Raw genomic sequence first — 11208 nt, 5'->3', positions numbered from 1 at the left:
CTCTCTCACACACACACACACACACACACACACACACACACACACACAGGAAGGGAACTGATGGAGATAGCTCATTTAGGACTGAGTGTTCCAAGGTCTTTCACTCGCTACACATTGTCTTGTTGTGAATCTCTGTGTTTTTTCCCATCTCCTGTAGGAGGAAGCTTCTCTGATGATGGCTGAGCAAGGCACTGATCTGTGAGTACAGCAGAATGTCATTAGAAGACATTTTGTTGCTACATTACTTTAGTACAACGGCAGTATTTGGATTTTCTCTAGGTCTTTGGCTTATCTAGTCTCAGGTTCTTGGCCACCTAAGCAGTGTTATGCATGGGTTCCATCTGGTGGAGTGGGTGTTAAATTCAAATCAGATGATGGTTGGTTACTCCCATAACCCTTGTGCCGCTATTACACTGGCACATCTTGCATGGAGATCACCATTGTAGATGGTGGCCTGGTGTGGATGGTGACAAGTTTGGAAATATAAAATAAATGGGCAGATTTCTAGACTTATAATCATTGTAGACCAGGATAGCCTTGGAACTCAGAGATCTGCCTGCCTCTGCTACCTGGGTGCTAGGATTAAAGGCATGCACCACCACTTCCTGGCCTACTTTTATGTTTTTTTTTTTAAATGTTTTTTTTGTCACTTATTTCATTTTTTTAAATTTAATGTTATATAAAATAATGCCCTTCACTGTGGCATTTTCAAGCTATGTCACAATCTTTCTTCTAGTTTAGCTTCCTTCCCCAGTTCTTCTCTTTCATCTCTTACCCTATTCTTGTTAGTCCTTTTCTTCCTCAAAAACAGACGTTGCTTTTTGCTTTACTGTCACAAGTATTATTCCATAACCCTCCTATCCCCAAAGAGCTATTTCTCCTCTATCATTGTTGGCTTCCTAGTTTTGTCATACATATGCACACACACACACACCATCACATGTGCATAGATGCATTCATATACACACATACACATGAATGCATGCATGTACACATAAACACTCATAAAGAAACATAGAAATATACATGAATATGGATGCACATATGTGCAAATACATGAGCATACACAACACACATGTATACACACACTGGTGGAGACACACATGCACAGAAACATACACAAACTGTATACACATGAACAACAAACAAATGCACAAAAACATATACACACTAGCACATATACACATACACAAATGCATACAAACACACATGCAGAGACACAAATACACAAATGTACATATACAAACACATGCACACACAAATGTACACATAAACATACATGTGCAAACAAGTGCACACACATAAACATATACACAAACATCTATGCATACAAACACACAATGCAGTCACATTTACACAACCATTCACTTTCTTGTGACTGTGCTAGTTTCTATTCCACCAACAAATTATTAGAGTGCTTTTTCCAGGGAAAACCACCATTACAAGTGCCTACATTTAAAAAAAAAAAAGAAATTCAGAAAAGAACTCAAGTAACTTAATGGTGCATTTTAGGGCTTTGGAAGAATAAGAATGAGCCAAACCCACAAGCAGTATACAGAAAGATCAGACTAGAAATTAATGAAATGAAAATGAAAAAAAAAGAATAATCAGTTAAATTAAGAGTTGATCTTTGGAAAGACAAACAGGATTGATGAACCCTTAAATAACTGATCAAAAGAAAGTGAAAGCAGACCCAGATTATCAGGAAATAGAGATGAAAGGGGAGGTGTTCTAACAGACACAAATGATTCAGAAAGTAATTAAGAAAATTATTAAAAACATCCCAGCAAATTGGAAAATATAAAATAAATGGACAAATTTCTAGGCTCATAATCAACCAAAATAAAGTCAAGATGAGATAAACAATTTACACAGAACTATAACAAGCAAGGAGACTGAAGCAGAATTATAAAGCAAAATAAATTCTCCCAGCTAAAAACTGGGCTGCCAAAATGAACTCACTGCTGACTTATCCTAGACCTTTCAAACATTCCTCAAACTATTTCATAAAATAAGGAAGATACTACCAAACCCTTTGTATAAAGCCAGTATTATCCTTATATCCAACACACACACACACACACACACACACACACACACACACAATTATAGGCCAAGCTTCCCAATGAACATAGACTTAAAACATCACAACAAAATACTGGCAAGCCAAATTCAAGAGCACATCAAAAGCATTCATTTATCATGATCAAGGTGACTTTGTTCTAGAGATTCAGGAATCTAAATGAATCTCTAGATTCATTTTTGCCAGATGAAAATCAGTAGATACAGCATATTGCATAAATGGATTCAAAAACAGAATCATGTGATCATATCTATAGAGGCTTAAAACTCCTTGGACAAAAGCCAACCTTGCTGAAGAGATAGAAATGCGTGGACTACATCATAACTCAGCCAAAGCAATCCTGAGCAAAAGCACAATGATGGAGAATCATCACCCTTGACTGAGTTATTACAGAACAAAACCACATGGTACTAGTTCAACAGACACATCTGTCAGTCGGATTGAATGGAATACCTAGATAAGAGGCCATACAGCTACAGCATGATACAAGGATGCCAAGGGTACACTTTGTAAGAAAGACGAATGGATCAAAGGCTTTGATGTAAGACCCGAAACTGAAACTGACGGGAGGAAAAACTAGGGTGATCACATCAAGATATAGACATAAGTGAGAACATTCTCAATAGGATTTCAGTTCCGCAGGAAACCAGGCCAACAATTGTCAAATTGAACCTCATGAAATGAAATTAAAAGGCTTCTTTACAGCTAAGGAAACAATTAATCAGTGACAAGACAGCCTACAGAATGGGAGGAAATCATTGCTAGTGTTAACCAAAGTTCCTGGGAAGAAGCTGCATCAAGGCTGAGTGACTGGAACTTCAATAATTGTGGAGAAGCTGGAAAGCTGCAGGTGCAAAGCCAAACTATTTTGGTCCATCTTTCTCCCCCTACACATTTATTGCCCACCTCTGTGTATGGCATAACACCCCCTGTGAAAAGCAAAGACCGATGTTAGATAGCACCCAAGGCCTATGATGTTTCCCTGGCTTGCTCTAGCCTACCTGATGGAACTGCAGCTGTGTTTGACATGTATGTTGTTTATGACTTGTTTTTCGTTGTTGTCTTTACTATAAAGCTTTGTGAAATTCTTACCTCATTGGAACATGGTATTTGAGGGAATCTGACTCTGTTATATGGTCACTCACATTTGGCTCCAGAGTAAATCATCTTTTTCCTTTTGAGTTTAGAGATATATTTTCATGTCAACATAGTTATATGTCTGACATGGATTAACATTTACATAATGTAGAGAACTTTAAAAACTAGGTAACAAGAATTCAAACAATCCAGTTAATAACTGGACTAATGAAATGAGCAAACTTTTTTAAAAAAATGAAGTACAACTGGCCAACAAGTATGGGGGGTGATGGGAAAGTCTGATTTCACCAGCTTTCAGAGAAATGCAAGTTAAAATGGCATTGGTATCTCCTCTTACCCAAGTCAGAATGGCAATTGTTATGAAAAACAAATAGCAACAAATGTTGATAAGGATATGGACAAACAGGAACTTTATACAGTGCTGGTAATAATATAGACCAATATAGCCACTGGGAAATCAGTATGGAGTTTCAAAAAAAACTTCAAGTGAACCTACCATATGATTCAGCTTAGTCACTCCTGGGTATATAATTTAAAAATTCCAAAGTAATATGTAACAGAGCTATACTCACTTGTCAATTGTTATTTCAGTACTATTCATAATAGCTAAGTTGTGGAAACAAGTTAGAGTTATTTGGGAAGAGGAACCTCAATTGAGAAAATGTCCGTCAGATTATCTCAAGAGAGTTTCCTTGATTGATGATTGATGTGGGAGGGCCCAGCCCACTTGTGTTCCTGGATGGTTTTTAAAAAGGCCGTCTAAGTCCCTTTACAGACTAGTATTCATAGAACTGGAAGGTGCTCCTCACACTACTAGAGGACAAAGGTGAACATCAACTCTGCTGCAAATCCTGCCATCTACAATGGTGAACTGCACGCAAGATATGCTGGTGTAACAGTGGCACAAAAGTTGTGGGTGTAACCAACCAGTACTTGATTGGATTTAAGCCCACTCTATGAGACAAAACCCATGCTCAACAGTGTTCACATGGGCAAGAACTTGAAATTAAATAGGTCAGGGACCTAGAGGAAAACCCAGTATTACTGTTATGCTAAAGGAACAGAGCAACAAAATGACTCCTAGTGACAGTCGATCAGCTGTACTCATAGATTAGCTGTATCTTGCTCAGCTGTGAGAGATACTTCTTCTGGCCGTAGATGGAAACACATAGACCCACAGGTGGACAACATACAAAGAGCGAGAGACCATAGAACATTCAGTTCTAAATGGGATATCTCCATCAAGTCTCTCCCCTCAAGGCTGCAGGAACTTTGTGGAAAAGGAGGCATAAAGATTGTAAGAGCCAGTGTGGATGGAGGGCACCCAGGAAACAAGACTTTCTAGATATCATAGGACTAATTGAAGTCAGAGACTGGCGGCATATACAGGTCTAAGCCAGGGCTGAGAGAACAAGTGGGCGCATGCCCCTATCCTTAACCCAGAAACTGCTGGCAAAGAAAAACTGAGGGTTTTTTTTTCCAACTGGACATCACTGGATATACAAGCAGACCCATTCCCAGCAGTAAACAACCAACACTAAAGGAACTCAGTGGTAGTTTCAGGGATTATTTTGCCTCATGATAGTTTGTCTGGGTTTCCTCTCTGTTCTTTTTAACCTTTCAGATCTTTGCTTATATGTTATTGTTTCCAGTTCTGTTTTTATGGATTTCCTGTGTGTGCAAATGTGTGTATATGTCAGCATCTGCATGTGTTTCTTGTGCTTTATCTTTGATCCCCTCCCCCTATTTTGTCCTATTCTGGTATGCTTGCTTTTATTTTACTATTATTTTTAGATGTCTGTTTTCTAACTAGAGAGAGAATGAAAAGCTGTGCATTTGGGTGGATGGGGAGGTGGGGAGGATCTGGGAGGACTTGGGGTAGGGTAAACCATAATCAGACTATATTGTATTTAAAAATCTATTTTCAATTTAAAAGGGAGGACAAGTTAAATAATCCATGGAGAACAAGCTAAGTAAGCAGTGTTTCTCCATGGCCACTGCAGGAACTCAGCACAAAAACCCAGATTTGGAATCCTGTGTTAGCTCTCACATTGCTTTTGCTTTTGGTGTGTGTGTGTGTGTGTGTGTGTGTGTGTGTGTGTGTGTGTATAGTCATACTGTTAGGTTGAATTAGACTTCTGTGTGCCAAAATATATACACTAGCAGGGCATTTGGTGTCCCACCAAGGAGCTTATATGCCATTTCATATCTCTGCAAACATTTGTTATCCATTGTGGCTATGACACTGGGCTGGGGGGCAGTGACAACATATCACCATGCGGACAAACATTTACCTCTCTAGGCCCAGTACTCAAGTCTTTGCCATAGCTTTGCGTGGCCTGGCAGGCAGAGAGCACATCACGTTTGGCACTTAGCTTAGCTCCATGGCTCAGATTGGTGTCCGGGTGAGCCTCGAGTTCTGCAGCAGGAGCCTTGTTCTGAAATAAAGATCCAGAGCAGCCGTTGTGTTAGCGAACTGAATGCAGACTCCTGTCTGCCTCCTCCTCTTCCTTTTCTCCCTCCCCCTTCCCCTCCCTTCCCCTCTTGTCCTCCCCCTCCCCCACAATCCTCTTCTGTCTCTTCTCCTTCCCCTTCTCTTACTTTAGAGACAAGATCTCACTGTGTAACCCATGGTGACCTTCACTCCCAATGCCTCTGCCCCCTTTTTTGAATGCTGAGATCATAGATGGTACTCAGTCTCCAGCTCCTTTTATTTAAAAGCTTTGCTTCAGCGGGCAGCCACCACCCCTCCCCCAATCTCATTCCTACCGAATGGGCATTTTCTATTGAAAATAGAAATATTCTGTTTATTAACAGTCTTTCCCAGACACCCTGTTGTCTCAAAACCTCAGGTTCCACTATGCTTTCTCCGTCAAGTTTTGCAAAGAGCTGCAACATGCTGACTCTGCCCTTAGTTCTGTGCCATCTACTGTGGTCTTAGCCTTTTTGTGCCTCTTTGGAGTGACCAGCAGCAGAAGGGACTGTGCCTTATTCCTGATCCAGCAGTGTGGGATAGGTAAGAACTTGGCTGTCAGTCTTTGGTTTTCCTGAGGTGTGTCACCACCAGCAACTCATAGGTGCTGAGTCAGCATGCTTTGGAGTGATGGGAACAATTTGGGTCCTGATGTTTCTTTATGAAGACAGCAAGGCTGAGACAATAGGCAGTGGACAGATCTGACTTCCAAAATTACTTCAGTTAATATGCGGACTTTTTTTTAATCTTCTCTCTTCTCTAATATTTCCTCAGAAGCAAAAAGCAATCTCCATCAACAAAGACCACCCTCAAAAGTACATTTACTGCACGGGCAGCTTTCTGGAGCCTCAGATTCAGTGAACCATACATCAAAGAAGCCACCATAAAAGCTGAAAATAGAACTACCACATGACGCAGCTAGCCCACTCTCGGGTATATACCCGAAGGACTCTTAAGTCAACACGCCACAGACTCACTTGTATCCCCAAGTTTACCTCTGCACCATTCACAGGAGCCAGGAAATGGAGCCAGCTTAAATGTCCATCAACAGGTAAATGGGTAAAGAAAATGTGGTGCATAAACAGGTTGGAATTTTATGTAACCATAAAGCAAAACAAAGTCGTGGTATTTGCGAGAAAATGTTTGCTACTGGAAACCATTTGCAAAGTGAAGTGAGCTTTGCCAGAAGGACAGATTCCTTGTGTTTTCTCACATGTGGAACCTAGGTTTAAAGCTATATATTTTCCCAGAAAGACATGTACTGCATGTTTTCTCTTATCTATAGATCCTAGTTCCTAATCTTTAGATTTGAGCCTATAATCTGGAGTAACCTCAGAAACAAGAAAAGTAATGGGGGGGCCATGTGGGGAGTGAGGAGGAGCTCTAGGGAGGGAGATAGTATGATGCAGATGCTTTGAAAGGGGAAATGGGGAGAAAGGGGATAACTAAAAAAGGGGAGAGCAACACAGAAGAATAGGAAGGAAAGGATAAATAGCACTGAAGATATTTGAAAAAGTCATAGAAAAACATGTGTTTTAATGTTTGCTTGAAATATGCATTTTGTTGTGGTGTGTTTGTGTGTGTATGTGTGTTGTATGTGGTATGTTTGTGGTGTGTGTGTGTGTGTGTGTAAGTTGTCTGTGGTATGTTTATGGTGTGTGTGTGTATCTGTGAAAGAGAGTTGTATGTGGCATGTTTGTATGGTATGTATGTGTGTGTGTGAGTTGTATGTGGTATGTTTGTGGTATGTGTGTGTGTGAGTTGTATGTGGTATGTTTGTGGTGTGTGTGTATGTGTGAGTTGTATGTGGTATGTTTGTGGTCTGTGTGTGTGTGTGTGTAAGTTGTATGTGGTATGTTTGTGGTGTGTATGTGTGAGTTGTATGTGGTATGTTTGTGGTGTGTGTGTGTGTATGTGTTTATGCCACTTGAAGTGTAAATGCTCCCCATAAGAGCGGCAGATGATTAAACAAAAGCTCTAGTAGCAGGCACGAGTAATCTCCCTTTGAGTTGTTAGTCAGGAGAGTCAAATGGGCTTCCTACATCATAGAGGCTGCTGCTGCCCTTGCCCTTTGGTTGCCTCCTAGAGCTTAAGTGTAAGACCCTACTTCTGAAGACACCATGAACCTTGGACACAAGATTTGGAGGAATAAAACTGAAACTGACCTGAAAGCCCCCTCCCTGAGGAGGGTATCCAAAGGTGTATCACAAACCACCAAGGGAGAAAAACAGTCAATAATCCTACCAAGTGTGACAGCCATGAACCACAGTAATAGAGAGTACTCCAAGATATTGCCAAGAAGGCAACGGTGGCATTTATTTCTTGGGGGTAACAAATAGCTGTCTAATGGATTGAAGAACCACTCAATAGGTAGGAATTCATGCCTGCAACTGTAAATCCAGCTATCCAAGGCGGGGGAGGTTGTGACCCTAAAGGAGAGCATACTACTGCCACATTCCTATATCAGGATTTAACTGCATTCACACTTACCCTTGTACCCGCCGATACGTGTAGCTCTCATTCCTCATCAAAGAAGCACCTTTTTTTTCTTCTCCAGTTAACACATTCTTGAAAAGCTACATGCATACACGAGTTTTTATCCATAGAGTTGTCCTTCACAGTTCAATATTCATTCTGTACTTTTGTAACTTCATTTATGCTGAGACACACTTTCTGTTAATGGAACTTCTTTTCCACTTGTCAAAATATACTTATTGACTTCCTCTAAAGTACAGAATGATGGCCATCTGCTCAGCATTTACACTCCGATAGGCGTAACTGGGCATCTGGAGATGGTCTATAATAGGGTCTATGCAAACACTTGGCTACTGGATAAAATCGACGTGAGCATCTCTGGATTTGGTGTCTGTGGGGGAATGGTGGTATTGGAATATTTCTCTGCGGATACAAAGGGTCACTGTATCGCTGGTGCTAAATAACCAAGTCTGCAGCTCACGTCTGCATGCTACTCTCAAGTGCTCTCTCTTACTTGAGCTTGACATTAACCTGGATTTAGCAGCACACATGAGATGACTCAAACACAAGAAAAGTAATATTCAGCTAAAAAAAAAATGGTGCTGCTAGAATTCACACTTTTCTGTGTTCTACAACTTAATTTTCAGTTTGATCCTAAACTTATTGTCGCTGTTGTTTTTAATCACAGAAACACTGGAGCTGTTTAATGTAGACATTTATGGTACACTAGCATCACCATGAGACTTTTTAAACAGTTAGCATTAGAGGATGCGAATTTATGGTTCTATAAATGTCTTCTGGGATGGTGGAGGAGTTAGCACCACTGGAAACCTAGCTGACAACTTCAAGCCCACATTTACACAGCCATGCAGAGTTTTGGTTTTTTTGTTTTTGTTTTGTTTTGTGTTTTATAAAAAAGCAATGCTTTCATCTTCACTGACTTAAGACAATGCACTTGACCATTATTACACAGAAAAGCTTGATAGCTTTACAAATACACAGTACTTATGTCTTTGTCAAGCTCTCTAAATGAAGGAAAACAATCAGTTTTCTTCATATGTGTTCTGTATGGTCCAATGAATGACCTAAATTGCCATGCATAACTGGATTTTAATGAGTGGGCTTATTGATAGTATAGCAGGCAGACACAAAACAATAAATAGCAAGTAGCAGTTAGAAGCAGCAGGTAGATAGCAAACATCATTGTGTCAATTTGTAGTATCTAGTCAACACTACTGCTAACAAAGGGGATGCCATCCAATGCAGGGTTTACAAAACCCAACATAAATTGGCTGGGAAGTTGAGGCAGTCAGCTGGATTTCCCATCCGAGATTCTCTCTATAGATGAGCTTCCAGCTGCTCTTTCCCACTATGGATGTGTCTACCATGGTGTCATCCACATGATACTGGGTCTGCAGGCATGAACAGTGGTGGAGTTGTGGAAGAGCAGCTGAAGCCAAGCACATGGAGGGTTAGAGTCCCTGCGAAGAGGCCCCACGAGGCCATTGTATGAAGCTGTGAAAGGGGAAACCTTGGGTCCAATAGAGAGCCTAAGTTCTTGAGATGCCAGAATCATAAGACATCCACCAAAGAGAGTGATGAGCATGGAGTGGAGCTGACCTAGAAGAGACTCTGTGTGGGCTGAAGATGGCAGAGATGTCACAGGGACATTTGGGGCTAGAAATGTTTGCTCTGTGCCATTATTTGTTAGAGGTGTATAATGTGGGTTTTTTTGTTTTGTTTTGTTTTTAATTTTGTGTCTTTTTGTGTTTGTTTTTTATAAAATGAATCTCACAGTTAAGAGACTTTGGACTATTTAAAGTGTTGGAATTGTTCAAAGACTGTAGGGACTTCTAAAGTAGGACTGAATATATTTACATGGTCATATATAACCATTTACATGGTTATAACATGGTCATATATCTACAGGAACAACACATGAAAGATTATGGCTTAGAAGTGATGTGGGTTTGTGTTAAATTGACAAGGAGTAGGTTGTGATGGTTAATGTCAGCTTAACAAAATCTAGAATCATCTGAGAGGCAGACCTCTGGGCGGGCCTTTGGGGAAATATGCTGATTATGTTAGAGGATGTGAGAAAACCCTTCTTACTTGTGGGTGGCACCATTCCCTAGGCAGGGGACCCTGGATAATAAAATGGAGAAAACAAGAAAACAAGCCGAGCATAGGCATGCACAACCTTGTCACTCTCTACTTCTTATCTGCGAAGGCAATGTGACCAGCTCCCTCGAGCTTCTGTCACTGCAACTTCCCCGGATGACATGTTGGAACCTGGGACCTGGAGCTGTGAACTGAAATGAACCCTTTCCTCTCAAACTGCTCTTGTCAAGTTATTTTATCACAGCAACAGAGAAAAAAACTAGGACACTGGAAACAACATAAGCCATTTTATTGATATTAATTTCCTGCTTTTAATTCTCATGATGCAGATGGCCAAGTGTCAGCATTAAGATAAGCTGGGTAACAGGTGCACCAGTATTTCCTTTTTGCTCTTGAAACTTTTCTACGAGTCTAAAATTACTTTAAAAGTGGAAATCATAGGCTGAAGAAATAGCAGTGGGTAAGACCATTTCTACCCTTGCAGAGAAGCAGGGTTTGGTTCCCAGAGCCTGCATGGTGGATCACAACTACCTGTAAGTCTATCTAGTTCCAGGGGATTCAGTGCCCTTGTGTACTGCGTGTTTGTGGTACACAGACATACATTCAGGCAAGACACTATACACATCAAATTTAAAATATCACTTTATGCTCCCAATTCAAAGAAATGGGTGAAAACACTTGTAGAAAGGGTTAACCAAGACTCGAAATTCTCAGAGCCAGCCTCAGAATCTGTATTTCTCATAAATATTTCCTAAGGATTCTCTTTTGTGGGTAACTCTGTAGCTAACGTAGGCAAGGATAGCTTCATGGTGGTGACATCACTGCAAATCCCCGAAGTACTTTGACAGTTCTGTCTAGTTTGCCATTCTCCTCAGGTGTTTTGCACTTTTGCATAGCCAGGAACCTCAATCGAGCTGATGGTGATGAGAATTTTGCAGCCACCGCTCTTCCATTAGTA

Source organism: Grammomys surdaster, unplaced genomic scaffold (assembly GCF_004785775.1).
Source record: "Grammomys surdaster isolate TR1022 unplaced genomic scaffold, NIH_TR_1.0 258, whole genome shotgun sequence".
In the NCBI taxonomy this organism is placed as follows: domain Eukaryota; kingdom Metazoa; phylum Chordata; class Mammalia; order Rodentia; family Muridae; genus Grammomys; species Grammomys surdaster.
Note: the sequence above shows the minus strand (reverse complement) of the source record.